This window comes from Corvus moneduloides, chromosome 17, assembly GCF_009650955.1.
Source record: "Corvus moneduloides isolate bCorMon1 chromosome 17, bCorMon1.pri, whole genome shotgun sequence".
NCBI classification, from domain to species: Eukaryota; Metazoa; Chordata; class Aves; order Passeriformes; family Corvidae; genus Corvus; species Corvus moneduloides.
Genome location: NC_045492.1, coordinates 2,705,714 through 2,726,920, shown reverse-complemented (window position 1 = coordinate 2,726,920; position 21,207 = coordinate 2,705,714). Strand labels below are relative to the sequence as shown.

General features: G+C 49.4%; 1 protein-coding gene across 7 annotated transcripts in view; it reads left to right on the top strand.

Annotated features, from left to right (window-relative positions):
- Positions 1 to 21,207, top strand: part of CBFA2T2 (CBFA2/RUNX1 partner transcriptional co-repressor 2) — a 58,397-nt gene that overhangs the window by 16,816 nt on the left and 20,374 nt on the right. The window contains exons 1-2 of one of the 7 annotated variants that reach the window (XM_032126781.1): positions 8,487 to 8,491; positions 10,353 to 10,356. The exons of 4 other annotated variants lie outside the window; for them this stretch is intronic. The gene's annotated coding sequence lies outside the window, so the exon portion shown is untranslated. Of the gene's footprint in view, positions 1 to 4,232; positions 4,761 to 8,486; positions 8,492 to 10,352; positions 10,357 to 21,207 lie in introns of those variants that run through there. 2 more of the 7 variants (XM_032126782.1, XM_032126780.1) reach the window with 2 other exon arrangements.

The following is a 21,207-nucleotide window of genomic DNA, read 5'->3' as shown; positions in this document are numbered from 1 at the left end:
ATTGGGAAGGAATTGTTCCCTGTGAGGGTGGGGAGGCCCTGGCACAGGGTGCCCAGAGAAGCTGTGGCTGCCCCTGGATCCCTGGCAGTGCCCAAGGCCAGGCTGGACAGGGCTTGGAGCAACCTGGGACAGTGGAAGGTGTCCCTACCCATGGCAGGGGGTGGGATGAGATGAGCTTTAAAGTCTCTTCCAACCCAAACCTTTCTCTATGATTCTGTGACGAATTAAGCTTGTTAACATAATCTGCCATGTGCTAATTCAAATAATGGATTATTTATTGAAAGGAGGATGTTTGTTAAATGTGATAAATTTGCCAGGAATGGAGAGGTCTTATCTCTGTTTCGGGGGGTTGAGCTTGAACTCAAGTCACTGAGTCTCCCTTGCAACCCCACCAGCATCGCTTCAAAGGGAGCAGTCCCTTCTTGGCTCCACTGTCTTGTAAGGCATAAAGAAGGCAATAAAATGTTTGACTTTCCTGCCAGACCTGAGCCTGAAGGAGGATCCCAATTGGTTTCCATCAGATTCCAGTTAGTATGAATTTACGGTTTCTACTTAGCCTGATAAATGGCTTTGGCTGCCTCAGTGCATTTGGATTTATTTTTCTGTGCAATGGAAAGTGGTCAGCTTAAAAAGGCAAAGGCTTTCCAGGGTTGCCTTGAGTTCAAGTGAAGCTTCTTTCTGAGGTAAGAACACAGCAGGCAAAAAATAAAGCCAAGGCACATCATGGAATATCTGTGGAATAGCAGAGAAATCAGAAGCAGTTCGGGTCTCTTGTGCTCGCTGTGGCAATGGGCTATGACAGGCATAAAAATTCCACTGGAAACTGGAAAAATTCTTCAGATTTCCTTGCTTTCCTCACAAACCACACTGAGCAGCAGGTATCAATAGCTCCCAGTGTTCAAACTTTGCTTGCATCGTTCTTTCCATGGAACATTCCCAGGAGAAGAAAGCAGAAGCAGATTAGCATGGTGAGCCAGGGAAAAGCATTCTCCCCGTGCTGCCTGCAGTTCTGCTTCCTTCCGCTGTGCCGGTGATGCCTGGGCTGCAAAATCTGCTTTAATGCATATTTAGGAGCAGATAAGCCTCTTGGGAACAGTGAGGGGGGTCAGTAGATGATGTGTGAATGGACTCCCCATCCCAGGTTGGAAGGGGGTTGGAGCAACCTGTGGAAGGTGTCCCTGCCCATGGCAGGGGTGGAATGAGATGAGCTTCAAGGTCCCTTCCAACCCAACCCACTCTGGGATTCTGTGATTTTTTTATACCTCATGGACCTGCATCTGCCAGTGGTGAGCTCAGGGATGGGCTTAGGGATAGGTCATGGTTTGGGTGAGCTGAGGCACATGGATCATGTGAAAGGCACAATCCATGAGGCTTTCAAAGGAGGTTTGGCAATGGCTTCTACTCAGGGCACCCAGGTGATCCCACCTGTAGTTTTTGTGCGTGGAGAATCCAAAACTTACTCTGATGCTGAGCATATTCCTGCCTCTCTAGCCAGAAGTGGTGATTTCTTCCTTGAGGATGGTGGGGTTTTGGTAGACACTGGGCTGTGGACACCATGGCAAAGAGTTGTGCCTTTTCATAAAGGTTTATAAAGTCGTTGTAACTATACTCAAAATACTTGCAGTGACCTGTGTTCTTGACATTTCAAAGTGCTTTAGGTTGTAAAAACATTGAAGAGATTTATTTAGCCATGGGTTGACAAAGGGTAGTTAGAACCCAGTTGTCGTAGTTGTGGACAGCTTTTATTTGTGTGAAGTGAAACATTACAAACTGTTCAGGTCCTTAAGCTGAACTGTGATTTTAAAAAGCAGGCAAGGGAACTCCTTGTGCTGGTCACCTATTTTCCATAAAGCCCCCCCAGCCCCAGGATGTCCCTGTGCCTTCTGAGGGTACTTCTGGGATGGCTTTGACGCAAAGACCTGACAGATCCTGACAGGCAGCATCTCTTTGAGCATCTGCTGTTCACCATACAGCATCTCCCCCTCTGTTACGTTCAGACCAAAATCAGTTTTTGAGCTCACTGCCCAGTTTCAGGCTGGTTTGGGGATGCTGGGACAGGGCTGGACAGGGAACAGCGGTGTCTGGTGCTGGATACTTAATGCTGGGAGCACAGGGCTGCATCCATCTGCCTGGTACCATCTCCACTGGGGACAGAGCTGCAACATGAGCTTGCTTCTTATAAGACATCAGAGAATCCACATAAGAGCCACCGCTGTCGCCACAACCCGGCCGGGGACAGCTCCTGTTGGGGACCCCACAGCGTGAGGTGCCGGGGAGCCGACCATGAGATGCAAGTCCATAGAAAAATTATTAGTTCTGGTGCTGCTGGAGCTGCTTGGGTTGTGTCTCCCTCCATTGTCTGTGTAATTTAGAGATGGTTTTTCCATCTCAGCTTATGAAATATTGACAGCTTCAGTATTTTGCGCAACCTCCATCACAAGTGTCAGAAGCCCCAGCGAGCTGAACTTTCTGAACTTAAATGTTTTATTGACGTGCCTTGCCAGCAGCCCCTCCAGTGGGGACTGGGGTGCTGGAGGAAGGGAGTGCTGGGAGGCACTCTTGGATCTACCTGTTCCCAACCTGCTCTGCTGCCTGAGCATCACCTCACGGGATGCTCCAGGTATTCGTGTGCTGATACTTGAATGTGATTCACGTTTATTTTTTTTCCTAACTGAAGCATGTGGAATTGCTGCTCTTGGGTGAGGTTTGGAGGAGGGAGAGGTGCTGCAAACCTGTGCCCCCTCTGCCTGCAGCCAGGCTGCTCTTCTCAGAGCGATGTGTTTGCCCAGCCAGGAAAGCAGCAGTTTTGTGTGCTCCTACAACAGGAGTCTCCTGCCCAAATTCTGCCCCCATTACCATGCAGCATCCTGCCTGTACTGGGAGGCCTGTCCTCTGCAGGAGGAGATCGTGGAGGAGTTGGTGTGTTCATGAACTCATGCCATGCCTGCTTGCAGAATGCTTTTTAATGCTTCCTTTAAAGCAGTTTTCTCCCTCCCAAAGGGAAGCAGAGGTACCTTAAACTAATTAGGAATAAGCAGCAGAGAAGCCAGGGTGAAGGGTTAGATGAGATGCCGGGGGGCAGTACCTCCAGAAGGTTTATGAACATGGCTTGGCAGTTAGCAGTAGCCTACCACAGCACTGGGAATTTCATCAAAAGGAGCATTTTGCTGCCTGTGAACAAGTAACTATCCCGTCATGCCTACACCAACTGTGGAGAATTTGGCATGTATGATTTTGGGACTTGTGAAAAACCAGCATCCCCCAGCTTGGGTAGTGGCAGGCTCTTAGTTTGCAGAACTGGGAGAGTATTGAGTCCCTGGTTCTCAAAACAAGTAGCTGGAGGGAAAGGTGGTGTTGACTGCAAAGATTTGGAAAGGATATCAAGACCTGAACCTGCTCAGCTGTATGGACTGGAGCAGTGAATCCCTCCTGAGGTCTTAAAATGTGCCTGTGCATGGTCTGCAGGCAAAATACAAACATTGCTTCTCCTCCTGGGTGGTTTTACAGGAGCTGGGAGTGGGATGGTGTGGAGCAGGATAGTTTGGGCAGTCTGGAGGGGTGGTTGCCCCTGCTCGGGGCAGAACCCCGGCAGCCGGGGATGCCAGCCTGCGTGGCCAGGAATGCTGTTGTGTAAATCCGTGTTTGCCCAGCACCCGGCTGGCGGTGAATGGTGCCGGGCTGATGAGATTAGTCAGGGGCCTCCAGTTAATATCTGTTGTTCACGCCGCACCTCGGGGAGCAGCTTGTCAGGATTGCCAGGAGGTTTGTAGGTGGCAGAGCCGCCACGTCTGTCCATTAATGAGAGGGGGAAAATGGTCAAATGTGGTCGTGCCCAGTGGGTTTCTGCTCCGAGCCTCCTTCACTGCTCTGAGATCTCTGGTGGAGTTTACTCCCGGTATAAAACATTTCGGATTTACATTTTCCTTTAACACTTCCTCTTCGAGCCGGGTAGTATGTTACACATTTAATTGCTCTTCCTTTGAATTTTCCAGTCCGCGTTTGGTACCCTTGCAACATCAGTGTCTTGTTATCTTGTTGTTGCTTCTAATTGCTTCCACATGCCAGCTTTCCAGCGCCGCAAACTCCGGCGCTGGGCTCGGGGCGGGGGGAGTTTGCAGCGAAGATTTACGTGCGTGGGGAAACCTTCGGAAAATTAATCCGCCGGTTTACCCAACAGCTCATCCCGATTTCAAAACCCAGGGCTGAGACAGAGGCTGCTGTGCCCCCGGTGCTGCACAAGGCAGGGCCGGTTTGGGGAGGGTGGTTTGGGGCGGTGGAGCTTCTTTTGCTCCTGCCCTTGTCTCGCTGTTCCTGCCGGCCATAAACAAATTCCGTGTATTTAACAAGTTAATGTCAGGCGGGCGGCGAGGCGCTGGTAGGTGTGTGCCTGGTGACATCAGCTGGCGAGCAGCCTGGCAGCAGCGCGGCGCAGGCAGGGAGCAGGCAGGGAGCCGAGGGTGTGTGCCTCTAAGCTGGGTATTCTGGCAAGGTGGAGAGCTGGTCTGTTTGGCAGGACCTTCCCATCTGGGATCCATCTGTGTTTCCCTGGAATCGGACAGGCGGCTCCAGGCAGTGAGAAATCGCAGATGTGCGGGACCTGACACATGTCCAGCTAATGAAAGGAGAAGGCAGGCTGGGCTCCGGCTGCGCTCGAAGATCACGGGCGGAGGAGGAGGAGGAGGAAGAGCGCTTTTCTTTCTATTTCAAAGAAACGAGGTGTATTCCACAGCAGCTGGATCCTTGCAACCTCGCTGGGTAGGGTAAGCAAGGCATGGGATTATTTTTAAACAGCGCTCGGCGGATCCGGGGCCGCGGGGGATGCTCGGGGGATGCTCAGCCCCGGGGCCGCCAGGAAGGTTGGAGGAGCGCCGTGGCTTTTGCCGGCGGGCTGGGGAGAGCCCCCACCTCGGGAGCAGGTAGAGGGAGAGGCTGGGAGCGGCGGCGGCCGCAGCGCTTCGGCAGCCTTGCCTCGGTCCTCTGCAGTGCTGGGGAAAACTTCAATAGCCCAGCCGGCTGCATGCGAGGATTCTGCAGCTGAAAAAACACTAAACTCTCTCTGAGGAGAGCTGCGGTACAGCTCGTTCCGTGTTGCTATGGAATGGTTTGGGGTTTTTTTTTTTTTTCTTTCCCCCCGCTCCCCCCTCCATGAGCAGAGGGTTGGGATTTTTGGCGTTTTCTGGGGAAATGGCAAAGCAGGAAGGGTTTTGTGTGTTTTAGCAGAACGTGGTTTTTCTGCTGTGCCTAGGCTGACTCTGGTTTCTGCATGCTGGTATTGAAGCTGGGAGTGGGGGGGTAAACTGCAGAGGTGGATTTCTTCCATTGGCTCCCAAATTTCCTTAATTTTCCCAGTGTTTTCAGGGCTTCTCTGCATTGTGGCAGAGACTGCTCCCTTTTTGTCTTTGCGCTCCTTGAGCAGCAACTGATGCTCCCAGCATCTAAATCTCCCAGATCAATCTTGTGATACCAGAACACACCTCCTCTATGTATTTTCACTGTCGAGCTGTAGACAGGCTGTATTTTCCTTTTTCTGTTGTAACCCCTGGACCTTGCATATTTCGTTTAAACCTGCCCTTTTCCCCCCTCCCTGTCTTTTGGGAAGGTTCGGGAGTTGAAATTGCTCGTCTGACCCTCTGGTGTAGCTTGTTGTAAAGATCCCTCTGTTGCATATTTAAGCTGATCCCCAAAATATTAACTGCTTTTTCTGCCCCCTGCACCACTCAGCTCCTGTGCAATGATACTCAGTCCATTTTATGTGCTGGAGAAATCCTGCCCAGCCACAGGAGATGCATGAAAATCAGTGCTCAAAGTTTGGGGAGCTTAAATGTGGCTGAGCATCGCTTGCTGTCAGGCTGGAAAAAGAGAGAGGAATATTTGCTGGGCTGTCTGGTGCAGGGGGATTCCCTTTGGTGTTGCTTTGTCCAGGGTAGCTTTAAACATGCCAAATTACAAGGTCTCCTGGGGGAGAGCCTGGCTGGGCTCCCTGGCAGGGTGCTTGGGCTGCAGCTTTGTGCTCGGCCAATTTGGCCACTCCATGGGCCACCTTAAGGTTTTCCTTCTTTTGCAGCATGAAGCATTTGGGTAGAAGCTTTTCAAAATATTGTATGTCTGCTTCTAGAGATGCACCAAACACCTCCTGTGTGTCCCTGGAGGAGGAGGCAGAAGGAGTGTGTGCACTTCAACGTCTCAAAGTGCACCAGCACAAAGGAGTTTGAAACCCCAAAAATATCCAGCAGAGCCATCCAGGGTGTGATGATATCTAGGAGCAGAGAGCCATGCTCCTCTGCTGCAGCTCTCCTGGAGACTGCCCGAGTTTGTGAAGGCAGCACAGGGTGTTGGAGCAGCTGCTCCTGCGGTCTCCTTGCAGGTCGAGCCCTGATTAAGCAAACGGAAGTTCTCCCGGCATCAGGGCAGCACAATTTGGCCATTAAACAACTAATTTGGTAGAGTCTTGCTCAAGCCCTGCAGGAAATTTTCTTTTTTTTTTTTTTTTTTTTTTTTTTCTCAGGCTCCTTTATTTTTAAGGATTTAGGATGCCTGATGAGCCGAGTGCTCAGATGAGAGAGGTAGCTGTATTTTGGGGAAGAGGGTGGCTTGAAACTCTGTCCCCAACCCTAATAATTTTATAGAGATGGTGTAGGACAGCCAAGTGAAGACACTTTTTATTCCCCTACTACTGTCTACTGGATGACATGATTTTCACTATTAATATGGAAAAGATGTTTAGTCTGATGTTTGGAACTACCTAGGGCAATGACCATGTGCCCTTTACAGCCAGGTAGCCCTACCCCAGCACATCCAGCAGTTAGAGAAACACCCAAATAATGCAAAACTAAGAGACTCCAGTGTGGGAAACAAGGAGAAAGAAGAAAAGCAAAGGCAGTGGGAGTGAGTACTGCCAACAGGAAAGTGCAGCTAAGCCAAGGGAAGGATTTGAAGGGTTTGAGGAAGGAGCAGAATTGCTGAAGGCAAGGAGAATAAATCGTTAATCTGAGAACTCTATTACACAGGGAATGCCCTGAGGAAAAGAGCAGAAACTCCATTTAATAGTGAAAAGGCCAAACCAGTGCTGCCAAGCCAGGTTCTGCTCTGCCCAGGGACTGGAGCCACAGCCCCTGCTCACTTCCAAGATGCTGGCTGCTATTTTTGCAGCTTGCATCTGCTGGTGTTGCAGAGGCTTGTTTAAACCCGCCAAAGCAAGGGGAGCTTTGCTCACGTGAACCCTGGGTCGGGCTCTTGGGTTTGGTTTTTTTATTGGTTTATTCTTCTCAGTCTTACAGGACTGGTGTTCCCAAGAGAGCGGGGTTTCGCTTAATGCTGCCTCGCCTGTCGCATCGAGTGTGAGTCCCAAATGCTTTTACTGCTGCTTTACAGAGCTTTGTCTTGCATCTCCCACAGTGGATTTTGGCTTGTAGAGGTTATCACTGGTTTGACAGGTTTGTGTGGTTTGACTGCAGGAGCTGAGTTTTCAAGTGAATCAGCCCTCCAGGCCCCAAATTGACCCATAAATGCAGTAACCACCAGCAGCATTTAGCAGGAGGCAGCGCTCTCCCACGGTTATGGGACGGGATGGGGGAGCCAGGTGGCCTCTTGTTTTTTCCAGATCTGTTTTTTTAAGGTTTGGACAAAAAATGAGATTTGTTTGACGTGTATATGTGATGTTTATAGTATAGCTGGAGAGCTGAATGCAGTCGTTTGAGGACTTGGGCACACGCAGCAGATTTAAGGCAGGAGATGGTCATAATCTGTTGCCTGTTGGGTTTTTTCCCATTATAAGAGCTGGCTTATCCATACTTGTTCTGGGCTGGATTGTAAGCTTGCCTTTATCTAGTGACTATTTCCATATCTGATTGCTTGTTAGGAGTTAGGTATGAAATGTGTTTCGACAGACACTCCAGAGCAGTCCCCGGGGGCAGCGTCACTGCAGGTCTCTGGGAGTCTGTTCAACTTTTATTTTTATGGTGGAGACTGCCTTAATTCATGCAGCGTTCAGGGAACGGCTGGAAAAACCTTTGTTTAGAGCGGGAGCAGCAGCCAGGAAGAAATGGTGAGCGATGATCCCACAGTTAAAGTGCAGCACGGAGAGGCTTGGGTTCAGTTCCTGGGTCTGCAAGCAATTTTCTGAGGCAGGACCTTGACCTTAGCACTGCTTTGTGTGTCAGCAGCTTATGTCCAACAGGACAATAGCGATTTCAGAGGTTTCAAAGCATTTTAAAGTGTAACTATCATGCCTTTTATTGGGCTGGGTAGCGGCATTTTTATAAGCCAAGCTTAAGGTTTGAGAATAATGCGTATTGAATTTCCTTGGCGCGCTCCTGGCCATGGGATTCTGGTGGCTGCAGCAGGACTCGGGGTGTTGAAGGAGCACAGTCACAGGTGGCCAGAAGACCATTTAGAAGAACCAACACTTGCAGATCTTCAAAGCCAAGAGTCAGTTTTCCTTCCTTACCTTCCCGTGGCAGCGGGATGCCGCAACCTGCCGGCGGGATGCTGCGTAACCATCCCTTTAACCAAACAACGCCGAGAACCCCCCGAAGTATTGACGCCCATCCCTGAGCTGAGCGGGGAGGAGGAGGAGGAGGGCCAGCTCGGACCTGTTGCAGGCCGGCAGGCAGGCTGTGAGTGCCGAGGGGAGCGGGCATTGTGCGGAACAGATGTGCCGGGCGCTGCCGCCGCGTGCCGGCTCCGTGCGCGGCTCCCCGCGCCAGGTGCAGCCATTGTTCCCCGGGCTCCCCATTCAGCCGCCCTCGGCTGCCGCTCCGCGCCCGCTCCCGCATTGTTCCTTCAGGAAATTAGCATTAAAAACCCATCCGAAACCCCCACGTCCCTCAACTGCAGGTGACTGTTATTGGCCCCAGCTGCCACCCTTGTGCTTGATTACTTCCATATGGGGCTGTGGCAAGATGTAGGATCCACATATTGATTTTTTTTTTTTTTTTATATTTTTCTTCCCTTTTTTTATCCTCCGCCCCCCCCCCGACCCTTCAGCTTCAACAAAACCCTGAAATCTGTTAAGCCCCCGATAGGCTCCAGTTGCTGTTACAACTGGGATGAACATTTTACAAGCAAAGCTAATTACACCCTCTCTGCTTTCTTCCTTTCTTCAGCCCCCACCCCATAAATGTAAAATAACCAGAGGGCAATTGGTAGTAAATTAAATCTTTGCAGTGTCCTGAGAGGAGGTTTCCTTGCTAGCAGGAAGAAGTCTGTTGGGCTTTAGATGTTTTGTTATTTGGGTTTGGCCTTGTTTTTGGGGTTTTTTTTTTTGTGCTAGAAAATGGGAAACTGGCATACTGCTGTGACACACCTATTAAAGGGGCACACAGATCCCAACCTGGGTCTGGATAGAAAAGGAGAACATAATTGAACAAGTGGGATGTTAATTTGTGAGTGTAGTCAGCTCTTGAGAGGAGCCAAGGAGAAACTCCATGCCAACTGAGGTTACAAATTTCCAGGAACGATGTGGTTTTCTGGTACGATTTATCTACAGGGCAGCAGGTTCCATGAAAGCCCAAACCTCCCAAAATCTCTCCTTGTGGTAGTGCTGGCAGAGAGGCGTGGAGCATCCTGGATTTTCCTCAAGACAAGATGGGCTGCAGTTGGTAAGAGGAGAGAGGGAGGGAGGGAGCATCCCTTGCTGCCCTACCTGGGCCTTGGAAATGCACCTGCTCTGCAGAGGCACAGAACATCTCCGGTGGGGAGCACAGGTGGGTCCACGCAGCCCTGACCTCCTTTGTGCCAGGCAGGAGTAGAGGAGGGTGGCAGCTCGTGCCCATGCTGGAGGCATCAGGCAGAGCTTCCCTCTGTGCCTCTGCCCGAGCAGCCTGGGTGCCAAAGCTCTGTCCCAGGCCCCAGGTCGGTTGGTCTGTTGCACCTCTCTGCAGAAATGTTGTGGTTCCCTTACCCAGCTGGGACTCCCTAAAGGTTGTGCTGAGGAAGGTTGTGCTGGAGGCTCCTGACACAGCAGCTCCTGAGGGGGTGGTGGTCCTTGGAGCACCATGGCTGAGGTGTTCCTGCTCCTGCCTGGGCCTCAGGGGGCTGCTGAAGTTGAGAGCCTACCAGAGCCTTGTAAGCCTCAGCTGTTACAGCTTGGGAGGCCATTCCTCAGGCAATCATCACCTTTTGTGTCTTTGCATTCTTGGTGGTGCCCCAGCAGCCCCTTCCGTGGGATCTCTCGCGTGATGCACTGAGCAGTTCATGCTGAGACCTGGCAGGGCAGCGTGACAGTGGTGCTGCAGTGTCCCATCATGGTACAGATACAGATTTCTAGCTGGAAATGATCCTAGAAATGCCCCTCCCTCCTCACATGAGGACATGGAATATATATTCATAATGGAGAATGACGTTTTGTTCAGCAGTGTCCTGGCTAGTCTGGAATTAGATGCTGCAGTGAGACTTTGTTGACATACAAAAGTCTTTGGGGATGGCTGGAGTTTGGTTGGTTGATCTCAAGATTACAAATGCAAACTTATTTATGGATAGGGAGGGGACTTGCCCTGAGGCTTTGTGTCTCAGCATTGGTGCTCCACCATTTGTCAGGTTGACCTTCACCGTGAGCTCCATCCTCTCTTTGACGGGTGGGACCTGCCAATGTAGATTGTGAGGATTTAAGATAAAAATTCTGGTTGCTATCTGAGAAGATGTGTTCAGCTGAAATGCTTGGTTTATTTACTGCACGTACCTCCTTCCTGATCCAGACCTCTCCTGGCTCGGCTGCCTGGCATGGACCACCCAGATCTTCCTGGGAAGCATCTGTGCAGGTGCAGTGGTGGTGAAGGTAGTGGACTTGTAAAAAAAAATTCCAGCTCTTAGGGGTGCTGTGCAGCCTGGGGAGAGCCACCAGGTCCAGCGGGTCAGAAGGTGGATGAAGGAGGCAAGGCAACCTAACAGAGTATCTCAAACAATTTTCCTCAGACTTGTTTTAAACCCTTCAAAGTCAAATCTCAAACTTAGGGGGTTTCTTCTCCCTAATTAAATTAACAGGCCATATGGTGTTTACTGTGAGCGCCTGCAATATGGAAGGAGCTACCTCCTGGATCACTTTCTTTTTTCAAAAGCTGCTGCTTTACCTGATGTCACTGTTCTGAAATGTTCTTTTCAGCAGCAGGCACAGGGGGTTATTTCTGCCACCTCAGTGCTGTTGGTGTCACCTTCTGACCCCAGGGTTGAGCTGGATCATAGCCTGTTTCTGCAGCTTTCTTTGTTTTTTCCTGGTTTTTGTTAAGCCATTTTGCTGCTTAGTGGGGACTGTGTATAAGTCGGGTTTTTTCATGCTTTTTCATATGCAGGTGATGATTCTTGTTCTTGGAGCTGAGGAGAATAGAAAACAACTCAGGGTGGGTTTTTTGGGAGGTGCTGGTGTTTTCTTTTAACAACTGGTACTATTTTTTTTCATTGAGGGTAACATAACTATCTCAGGAATATGTGAAACTGCAAGTTTTGTAGTTTTGTTCTTTATTAATGGGCTGGTTTTAAACAACTTACTTTGCATGTGCTGCTTTTATCTTTGCATGCAATCTGGAGGAGGAAGTGAAGACCTTGAGGAAGAAAATCATTGGGTTTTTGTAAGATCCTTGCACTTAGCTGAACAGGAACTAGGGTAAGAATCTCTAAACCTGTAGGAGAAGTCAAGGAATGGAAAATCTCAGATTTTGCTGTCTGTTTTGAGCTGCCCTCACTCCTTTAGTAGGGTTTTTTGGTAATCATCATTCTCATGTGTGAGTGCCCTTGCTGTGAGCTCATCCTGCATCTCTCCAGTGGTGTAACTTAACCTTTCTCTGCGGTTTTTCACTTGTTGTCGCATCTTTTCCGTAGGGGCAGGGTGAGCCTTCATCTCCAGCCAGGCTCAGCTTGTTGTGGGGTGTCTGAGCTCCCAGGAACAGATCCATTTGTGGCCGCTGAAAACACTCTGCCACATTAGCATATTCCTGCAACGTATGCTCCAAGGGTGTTTCTTTGCAGAGAAGCCTCTCTAAAGATAGCATCGTGAAGTTCTGTGTTGTCAACCAGGGACACTTGATCTAAAAAACAACATTTGATACACAGACAAGGTTTGCAAGTGCCATCTGGATTCTGGGAGATGAGCTAGGTTGTCTCTGTTTTGCATACACTCACTCAGGGAAAAAAAAAAAAGTGTGTGCAGGCAGATGAATTCTTCAAAATCACCTGAGCAGAACTGTTTAGTCCACATGACTGTCCTCAGTGACATGGGACACCAGTGTAATGCCATACCACTGGCTATCACATCCCCGTGGACCTTCTTAGGGTGCTGGAAATAATTCTGTAGTTTAGTGATATATTATTGAAACCCAGGTGGAGTCAATTGAAATTCTCTCACACTAGTAATATTTTAATCTCCTATCCAGCATACTGCAAGGCAGAACCTGCAAATGATGCAAAGCCCTGCAGAAATGGGCATCTTTTTAGGGAGGTGGGAATGCAGGGAACGCAGATGTCTTTGTCTGGCTTCAGTTCTGCCTGGTGGAGAGGCTGTCCTCAAACCCATGCCAGCACTGAGAGAAAGCTGAACACCATGAAAACCTAAAGTAGCCCTGGGTTGAACAGCAAACTCCCTGTCCACATCTTCCCAGGGATATGTAGCTTATAGAATGTATTTTCCTTCAGGGCCTATTTCTTGACTTTCTAGTTATCCTCTCATATGCAAATCTAATTTGCCTAATGGGCTGGTGAGTGTAATTGAAAGGCAGCCTGCACTTACACGATAGTGAAAAGTCTCACCTGTGCCCAGGCACAGATGGGGCTCTGCCTCACTGCTGCATCATTAGAGGAAATTTATAGGCACTGTGGCACAGGCTTTGCTGTGACCAGGGGATGAAAACAGCAGTTCAGAACAAACTTGGGAGTTTGCTGGGTTGTTTTGTGCCCTGGTCTTGCAGTTTTGGCAATTGAGCTTTTGGGGGTTTTTGTCTTTCCCCCGTACTCCAGTTGATGGGGAGCAGGTTAATGCAGTTTACTGGTAACTACCTGAGGACAACCCTGAGAATGATGAGTTGGAAAGTCTTGTCTGTGCTGTGTTGCAGTGGGATGGGTTGAAAGCAAGTGCAACAGCTGCTGGGCCAACCTTCACTCTCCAGTCCCCGTGCATCACTGAATCTCCAGAGGTTATCCATGGAAGTTCTCCACCTCTGCTGCCCACGAGAGGGAGGGGAAGGAGGCACAGCAGAAACAGTCACTGCTCTGATCCATCTCTGCTGGGATCATTCCCTCAACAGACCAAGAATTTGTGGATCCCCCATCCCTGGCAGTGTTTGTGTCCCAGTTGGGCAGGGCTTGAAGTAACCTGGTCTGGTGGAAGGTGTTCAGAGGGTTGGAACAGGGTGATCTTTAAGGTCCCTTCCAATCCAAACCATGCCACGATTCTAAATAGTGACTTTTGATGGTTCTCCTGTCCATCCCGATCTCTCTGTGCCCGGACTCTGCCGGAGATGCTGGCTCGTGGTGCTCCAGCTGTGTAGGGGCCCCTCTACATCATCAGGCCCCTATACCCCTCCAAAACACACCCCTAAACGCATTCCTCCTGTGCTTCCAGCTCCGTGGAATGGTGGAAAGTTCCCACATGCTGGTCAGGCTTGGGGCACAGAGGAAGAGCAATTTGTGTAGTGGTGTGAGGAGTGTTTTTAAGAGGCAGAATTGTCGTCTTGGCAGGGCTCCTGTGTGTGCCATTGATGGCAGGGACTATTAGCTGGGCAGCACAGAACGCACTTAGCGCCCAAGTGAATGAAGTGAGCTCTCCACAGAGCCAGGGAGCTGGGGAGTCATTAGCGAGGCTTGGCTACCTCAGGAATATCAGCAGGGCAGTGAGAAGGGTGTTGGTGTGGGCAGCACTGCCAGCACTGTGCCAGGGCTGCCTGGGAAAGCCGCCCTGGCTGTGTGGGGCAAGGGACACTCCTGGTCACAGAATCTCAGGGTGGGTCAGATTGGAAGGGACCACAGCGGGATTTCTGGTCACACATCCCTGCTCCAGCTGGGTCATCCTGGAGCACATGGCACAGGGTTGTGTCCAGACAGTTCTGGAATTCCTCCAGTGAGGGAGATATTTGCCATCTCTGGGCAATCCCACACAGTAAAGAAGTTCTTCATGTTCAGGTGGAACTTCCTGGGCACCGGTTCCTGCCTGTTTCTTTTGTCCCCACAGAGCAGAGTCTGGTCCCTGCTCTGACCCTTCCCTGCAGACACTGACAGAGGGATGGAGTCCCCTCTGGCACTTGTAGGAGGTTGTAAATAAAAGGGATGAAAGAGACTTCCCAAATCTTTCCCAAGTTCCTCCTTGATTTCTTGGACAACTTCCCCAGTTTTGGATAAAGTCTGGTGGAACTTTAGCCCTGGAGCTGGCTGGCAGTGGTGAGCTCCTGCTCTTCAGCCTCCATCTGGAGAAGGGAGACTCTGTGTTAGACTGCTTTGTATTTGGAAATGGTATGACTTCAGGGACCCAAGGGAGATGTTTTTCTGTATCCTTCCTTGATTGCTTCATTTTGGGTTTGTGGTAGAACTTGGTTAGTGGTGTTTGTTTTGCACTGGATTTGGTTTCTGTTTTGTTTTTGCTAAAATGACCATTGTTTTCATCTAAATTGGCCCCTCTGACTATGAGCTTGGGGACTGCTTCCTTCTCCAGATGGTCAGGATTTGTACCTGGTCTGTGCTTTATAAACAGGTTTGTTGTTTGGGGTTTTTTTCTAGTTTAATATAGGCTTTTGTAATAGTTTTGGGTGTCCTTGCTATTATTTGTGCCTCTCTGTGGTCACATTGGTTGTTATGGATTAAATGTGGTTTTCTGCCTTGAGATCTCGCTTCTTTCAGAAGTGCCCTTGCTTTTTTTAATTGCTGTTATTTACGGTTATTGGTAGTGGTGCTTGAGCTGCTGGCACTGGTGCTTTGGGTCTGCCTGGTATGCAGAGACTTTTTTTACCCCAGTTTGTGTTTTACTCATTTTGAGTACTCTCTACTCACTGGGTACCCCTACCCTTAAACCCCAGACCTGCTGTTCCTGTTCTCATTAGCTCACATCCCTGTGTGCTCAGTGATATTTGTGATGCTCTAAGAAATCCAGATTTGCTCAGTACTGGTTGTTTTCTGAGGTCAGTGCTGGTTTTAAGGTTGATTTATAGTGTTGGGGACCAAACTGTCAAGCAGCAGGGTTTGGAAGATGGAGGACAGCAAGAGGGATGTCTTCTTAAATGGTTTTAAAGCTTGACTTAAAACTCCTCCTGTATGTCTTTAGTAGTCAGGTTTAAAGCTCCCAAATCTTCAGTTAGTGGGTGATTTTAAGGTGGGTTCAAATTCATCTTTTATTTTAAACGATTTAATGATTTTCAAGCTGTTCCCCTTTTTCCTTGTGCTTCCTTCCTCCGAGGTGCTCCAGGCTGCCTCTGCCCTGCTGTAGGGATCCCTGGGGTGTGCCAGGCAGAGCAGTGTGGCACTGGGGACCTGTCCACGTCATGGACAATGCCTGTGTTTGTTGTATCCAGTGAGGCAGAATCACTGTGGAGGTGCAATCCAATCTCAGGGATGCCCAGGGAAGAGGACATGTTTCAACAGACAAGGCTGTCTCTCCCGAAGGAGCTGCTGCGGCTGAAGGATTTCTGGGTTCTCTGATGACAAAAAACTTGAGTAAGCCTTGCTGCCCTCATAACAACCTGTGGGAGCTTTTGTGCAGACCATTCACATCCCTGTAGGAACTCGTCCTGCATGTGGCCAGGCTTATTCCCAGCAGCTAACTGTGAGCAGAGGCACAAGGGTGGGCAGGATCCGAAGTGCCAGGAGCTGTGGGTTTGGGATCTGAGCTCACCTGGCACTGTGATAAAGGGTGTCACACCATCCCTCAGCTGCTTGGGGTTAAAAATGCACCAGGAGGTGCAGTGGCCTCTCCTTGATGGGATGCTTTTCTCAGAGGAAACTCCCAAAATGATTGTCCTTGGAGAGGCAGGGTTTCATCCCGCAGTGAGCAGAGCGGGACCGCTGGTGGGAAGCTTTCAGTAAAGGGGCTCACTGTGCTGACCCAGAAACAGCATCCTTCTCTGCACCTCCTAAGTTTCTTATGGAATTGGCTAGAAAATGCCCTCCTTTTCCACAGCTTTTCCTACTGAAGCTGAGAGCTGGGATATAAAACACCAGGCAGTGAAAAAGGAGGGTCGCTGACCTGGTGACCATCCCGTTTGGGATGAACCAGACTCACAGTGCGGAAGCTGCAGGACTCCCCTGGGAAGGGGCTTCTCCTGGGGAAGCCATGGGAATGCCAGAGCTGCAGTGCTCGCCTGGATTTCCTGGAGCAGCTCAGCGGGGAGAAGGGCAGTGCTGCAGAGTGGGAGCTGTGGCCTCACTGGGTGTGCTGCACCGGCGGCTGTCAGCTCCTGCTGGGATCTGCTCTGTGCACATTGCCCTTTCCTCAGCTCTTTTGTTAAAGGGTGGAGTTGGACAGTGAGGAGGCTCAGGGTCCTAAATGCAGTTTGCGGAGTGGTGGTGGGATGAATTGGTGGCTTAAATCTCTTCTGATGGATTTTCAAGCCACAGACGCTGCTTGGACTTCTCTAATTGCAGCATCCATGTGAGAGGCTCTGGTGCAGGAGAAGCTGCAGAGCAGCCAGAACCCTCTGGGAATGCTCCTCTTGGGTGAGACAACCCTGTAGCCTCCCTGAGGCTCCTCCAGAGCCCAGCAAGGGCTGCAGTGGTGGTGGCCCCGTGCTGGATCCTCTATGGGGAGCTGTGGATTCCTTGTGCAGTTCCTTGGGTCATTCCTAGGAGCCTGCTCCCGCAGCTCTGCTTTTCCCAAGCCTGTTTAAATCAGTGGATGCATTCCTGTTGACTGTTGGGAGCTGCAGAGAGCCCCTCAGAGCTAATTAGTAATTAGAGGATGCCAATTAACCACGGTTCCCCAGGCTCTGCTGCTTTGCTGGTACTGCTGGGTCAGAGAAGGAGGGAACAAAATGGAGCCCAGTGCGAATGTGTTTCATCTGGAGAGCAGAAGGGTGGAGCTGTTTGTTAAATGGCCAGCAATCCAAGTTTTAAAAGGATTTATGAGGGCTACATAAAATCATGTCCTAAAGGCTGTCTTGAAGCCTCTGTTAAGGTGGAAAATGCTTTCTAAACTTAGAGCTTGTTTCACTGTGTTTCCCCTCTTTTGGACCTCCCAGGATTTTACAGGTACAAAAGTTCCAGATTTGTTTACCCCATGGTGTTTAGCCTAAGCAGAATGAAAAACAGATTTGCACTCCCAAAATCCCAGTGCTCAGTTGTTCCTCTATATAACCTGTGGATTATATGCCTGCCCACCTAGGGAAATGTGGTCCCTAAACTGTGGTAGTGTTTAAGGAATGCTCCTGAGGGAAACAGGCTTTTGCTGCCATTGTCAGGGGAGACTTGATCATTCAACCATGAGTTTCTCACTTGTTGGATCACTTCTTACTCTCTGGTGTAAACTTGGTGTTCACTGGACCCCAGAGGGGCAAATCCATGGCCTTGATGCTTTGGGCAGGGAGCAATTTCAGACCTTTTGGGGGTGTAACCCCTTAAAGCCAACTCTTAAAATTACTTTTTCTATCTAAAAAGTAGATGGGAAAAGTGCTGCTTTTATTTCATTTTTTTTAATATAAGCATGATTAATTCAAGTCTTGCTTTCACTCTACACAAAATTTACAGTGAGCAAAACTCAAGCTCTCCTTTCCCCACATGTAGAAGCCCCACAAAATAATCATTAAATAAAAAAAAAAAAATAATAATCTTTGATAGCAGGCTGTTGCTCCAAGCCTTTCTCCACGGTATCCCTTCTGTACGTGTTGTGTCTGGGCTCCACCAGCCTCGGGAGCCGTTAATCTTCCTGGTGTTTTCTTCCCTGCGGCAAATGAGGCACAGATGTTCCCATCTGGAAACTTTGCTCCCGCCACCGTTGTTTCAGTCAGAGGCTTTGGAGAGCACTGCAGCAGGCTGAGACTTTTAAGAACTAATTTTTTGCTATGATTGTGATAATTGCCTGTTTGATATCTGTAACTGCTTTCATTTTTCATTCCGAGCGCTTTAGCCCAAGGAGTAAATAGTGCGGAGGAGGAAATATTTCTTAATATTGTTATAGGAGTGGGTGATTTATAAAATAAAAAATAGTCTTGATTCTGTAATGTTAAATGGAACAATGAATTAATGAAAAATTACCAAAATACTTAGCAGTAACTAAGCAAATGAATTAGTGAGCAACTCTGGCTTTGCTGAACGAGGGCCCTGTCCCAGGCTATAACGCAGCCAACAGGGTGGTTTGGGAAGGCTGGATCACTCCCCTCAATCCCCAAAGTGCTTCCTGTCCTAAAACTGCAATGCAGGCCTTGGTTTCCAGGAATATACTCTCCTGGGCTATATTCCAGGAGTATATCCCTCCCTCCAGGGTGGCTGTCTCTAGTGGGGGCAGAGCAATCAGCTGGTGAGGATGAGGAGGGTTCTGTGCCCTGGGGCACCATGGGCTCCCTGGCAGAGCTCACAGCATCCCTTTGAGACAGTGATGAGCAAAACCTGCTGCCAGGGACATCAAGGGCTGAACTTGGGTCCCCAGAACTTATTTGTAGGGATGCTGGTGGTGTGGGAAGGGAATGGCTGCGGTGTGGTGGTTAGAGCAGCAGCAGCTCCTGGGTGGAAATGGCTGTCAGGGCAGCTTTCATGCTCTGAGTAACAATTCCCTGCCTCCTTCGTGGAACAGAGAGCAGGAGAGTGGGGATTACCACAGCAGAGTGGTTTGTGTTCTTGTAGAAGCAAGATGACCAGAATTTGGGGGCTTGAGGTCCAACAGCTCTGGGGCGTGTTGGATGTGATAGTTTGTGGGGTGAATCCTGCATCCATGGGTTTGGTCCTGGCCTGAGTCCATGGCCCCAGAGGAAGGCAGAGCTCAGGAGGCAGGAATGCCATGCAGGCAGGTTTGTGCTGATGGGTCTGACATGGCCATGGCACAGGCAGAGCTGGAGCTGCAGCCGCCTTGTCTGGGTGGGAACTGCTCCGAAATCCAACCTGTGCTACCGCTGAGTTTGTAGAGCCAGGCACATTAACAGGATTTTATAAAAATCACTGAAGGGCAAGACGGATAAAGATCTGCAGTCTGCCTTCAGGAATAAATTATTAATCTTATTTCCCTTATTAACTGCTTTCTGGACTGCTTGCAAACGATAACATACTTTGCTCTTTCAAGTTCTTCTATCTGAGTTTCACATTGAATTGAGATTTAAAGTGAAACAGCTGTGTGTGGGAGAGGACTAGATGGCAATGGAGATACACGCATTTATTTTTGATTTATAAAATGCCTATCCCAGGCTCAGCAGCTCCCTCCTGTGTGATGCAAGGCTCTCCTGCGAGGTGCCGAGCCCTCTCCACTCCCACAGCATCTTACAGCTCAGGAGCCGGCATGTGCCATAAACCCAAGCTAAACGGGGTAAAAATAGGCCGATCACATGGAGTGGAGGAAGTATCTGTGCAGTGCCATGAGTTACCCACTGCCACAGATGCTGTAGTATCATCTTGGCCAGCTCCGTGGCCTGGAGGGAGGAGGATGGACAAGGACCTTGTGTGACCAGGCCTTGCTGGTGACCTGGTTATGCCACGCACTCATGTCCTGCAGTTCTGGTTGTAAATGACCTTCTGTTGACTCAAGCAAAGAAAGACCTCTAGAAACCACCCCTCGTGCAAATAAATGTCGGTATTTGTATAGAGAAGTCATCTTGACTACAAACCTCCTAACGTCTCCAAATTGGGACAGACCCAACCATCCTTTTTTTCCCGAAAGCTGCTGTATTGGCTGCCTTGTTCCTGATGCTTATCTTCAGTCTTCCCCCTCCATCGCTTTTTGATGCAGCGATGCCGCAAAAAGATAAAATATTACTTTTCCCTTGACGATGTGATTTGAGTTTGAGCTTGGGGGAAGCTGTCTGGAAGCAGGTGAGGGAGGGAATTGCGGTGGAGAAGCAGTAAATGGCATCTTCTGGAAGCCTGAGTAATGATGCTCTTGCTTTGCATGTAGATCACCTCTCATCTGCATGCCTTGGAGAACTGCAAAGGTGCTCTACAGATGGCTTAGAGCCATCAAGGGGAGGGAAAGGCAACCTTGGAGCAGAGGAAAGATGTTAATAAAATTAAAATGTAATTCTTCCCATTTCTCAGTTCCTAAATGTGAAAAATATTAGCTTGGTGGAGACTGAAAACAGATGGTGAGCAGTTGGAGCAGATAAGCATGTTATTCAAAATAAACATTCGCCAAAGCTGGGGAGGTGGCGAACCATATTTCATTTCACCCTATTTACATTATCGGGTCAGGTTACACTGATGCTGCCTCTCGTCTGCATTCAGACGATCAACAGGGACCCTGTGATGAGCCAACTGCAGCACATCCTCCTCTCTGGGGCCGCTGGGGCTGGCATGGCTGGGCTTGGGCATTTCCCTGGCCTGTCCTCCACGATGATACATTGAGCTGCTTGTAGAATTATAGAATTGTGTGGGTCAGAAGGGGCTGTTAAAGGTCTGTCCCTCCTTCGTTTCCCTGTTTCCAATGGCCTCTCTATCCATTTAGCCAAGTTTGGCACTGCTTTATCTTAAACCAGGAACTCTGATCCGTGTAAACGGTGGGGAAAGAAGTTCCAAGGACTGTTTGTAGGAAGGGGGTATTTTGCTGACTTTTAGGTGATCTGTAGTTCATGCCTCTAGTCCAAGTGCTCACCTGAGGTGTCAGGGCCAGTGGAAGGAGAGGTGTGGCTGGAGTGTGGCTGATCTCCCTTGCTCTGGGGGATGTTCTGGGATAGCTGGATCACCTTTGGGGTGTCTGTTTGTCCACTGGCTCCGGAACAAGCTCAGACCTGGCTCGTGGGTGAGCAAAGAATTTTTCCTGCTGGAGCGAAGCTTGGCTGCTGTTACTGGGGCAGTTCTCCAGTCTCTTGCTCTCAAGAGGCAGGTATGAATTTGGGGCTTTTAACTTTTTGAGGTGAGGAGAGGCTTTTTAGGTTATTAATATGTTCTGCCTCTTCTAGATGAAAGTTGGAAACATCTGCTTTGATTAAGCCTCTTCTTTCTGTCTGAAACCATTACATGCTTTCCCTCCTGAGACTGAAGCACTGGGCAAACGCTTGTACACAGCCTTTTGCTCAAAAAATATCTTTGTTAATTTACAGGTTTGCAATGTAACCACTTGGTGGTCAAAGCTTTGCTGACAAAGTCTGATTTTGAGCCTGTTCTCCA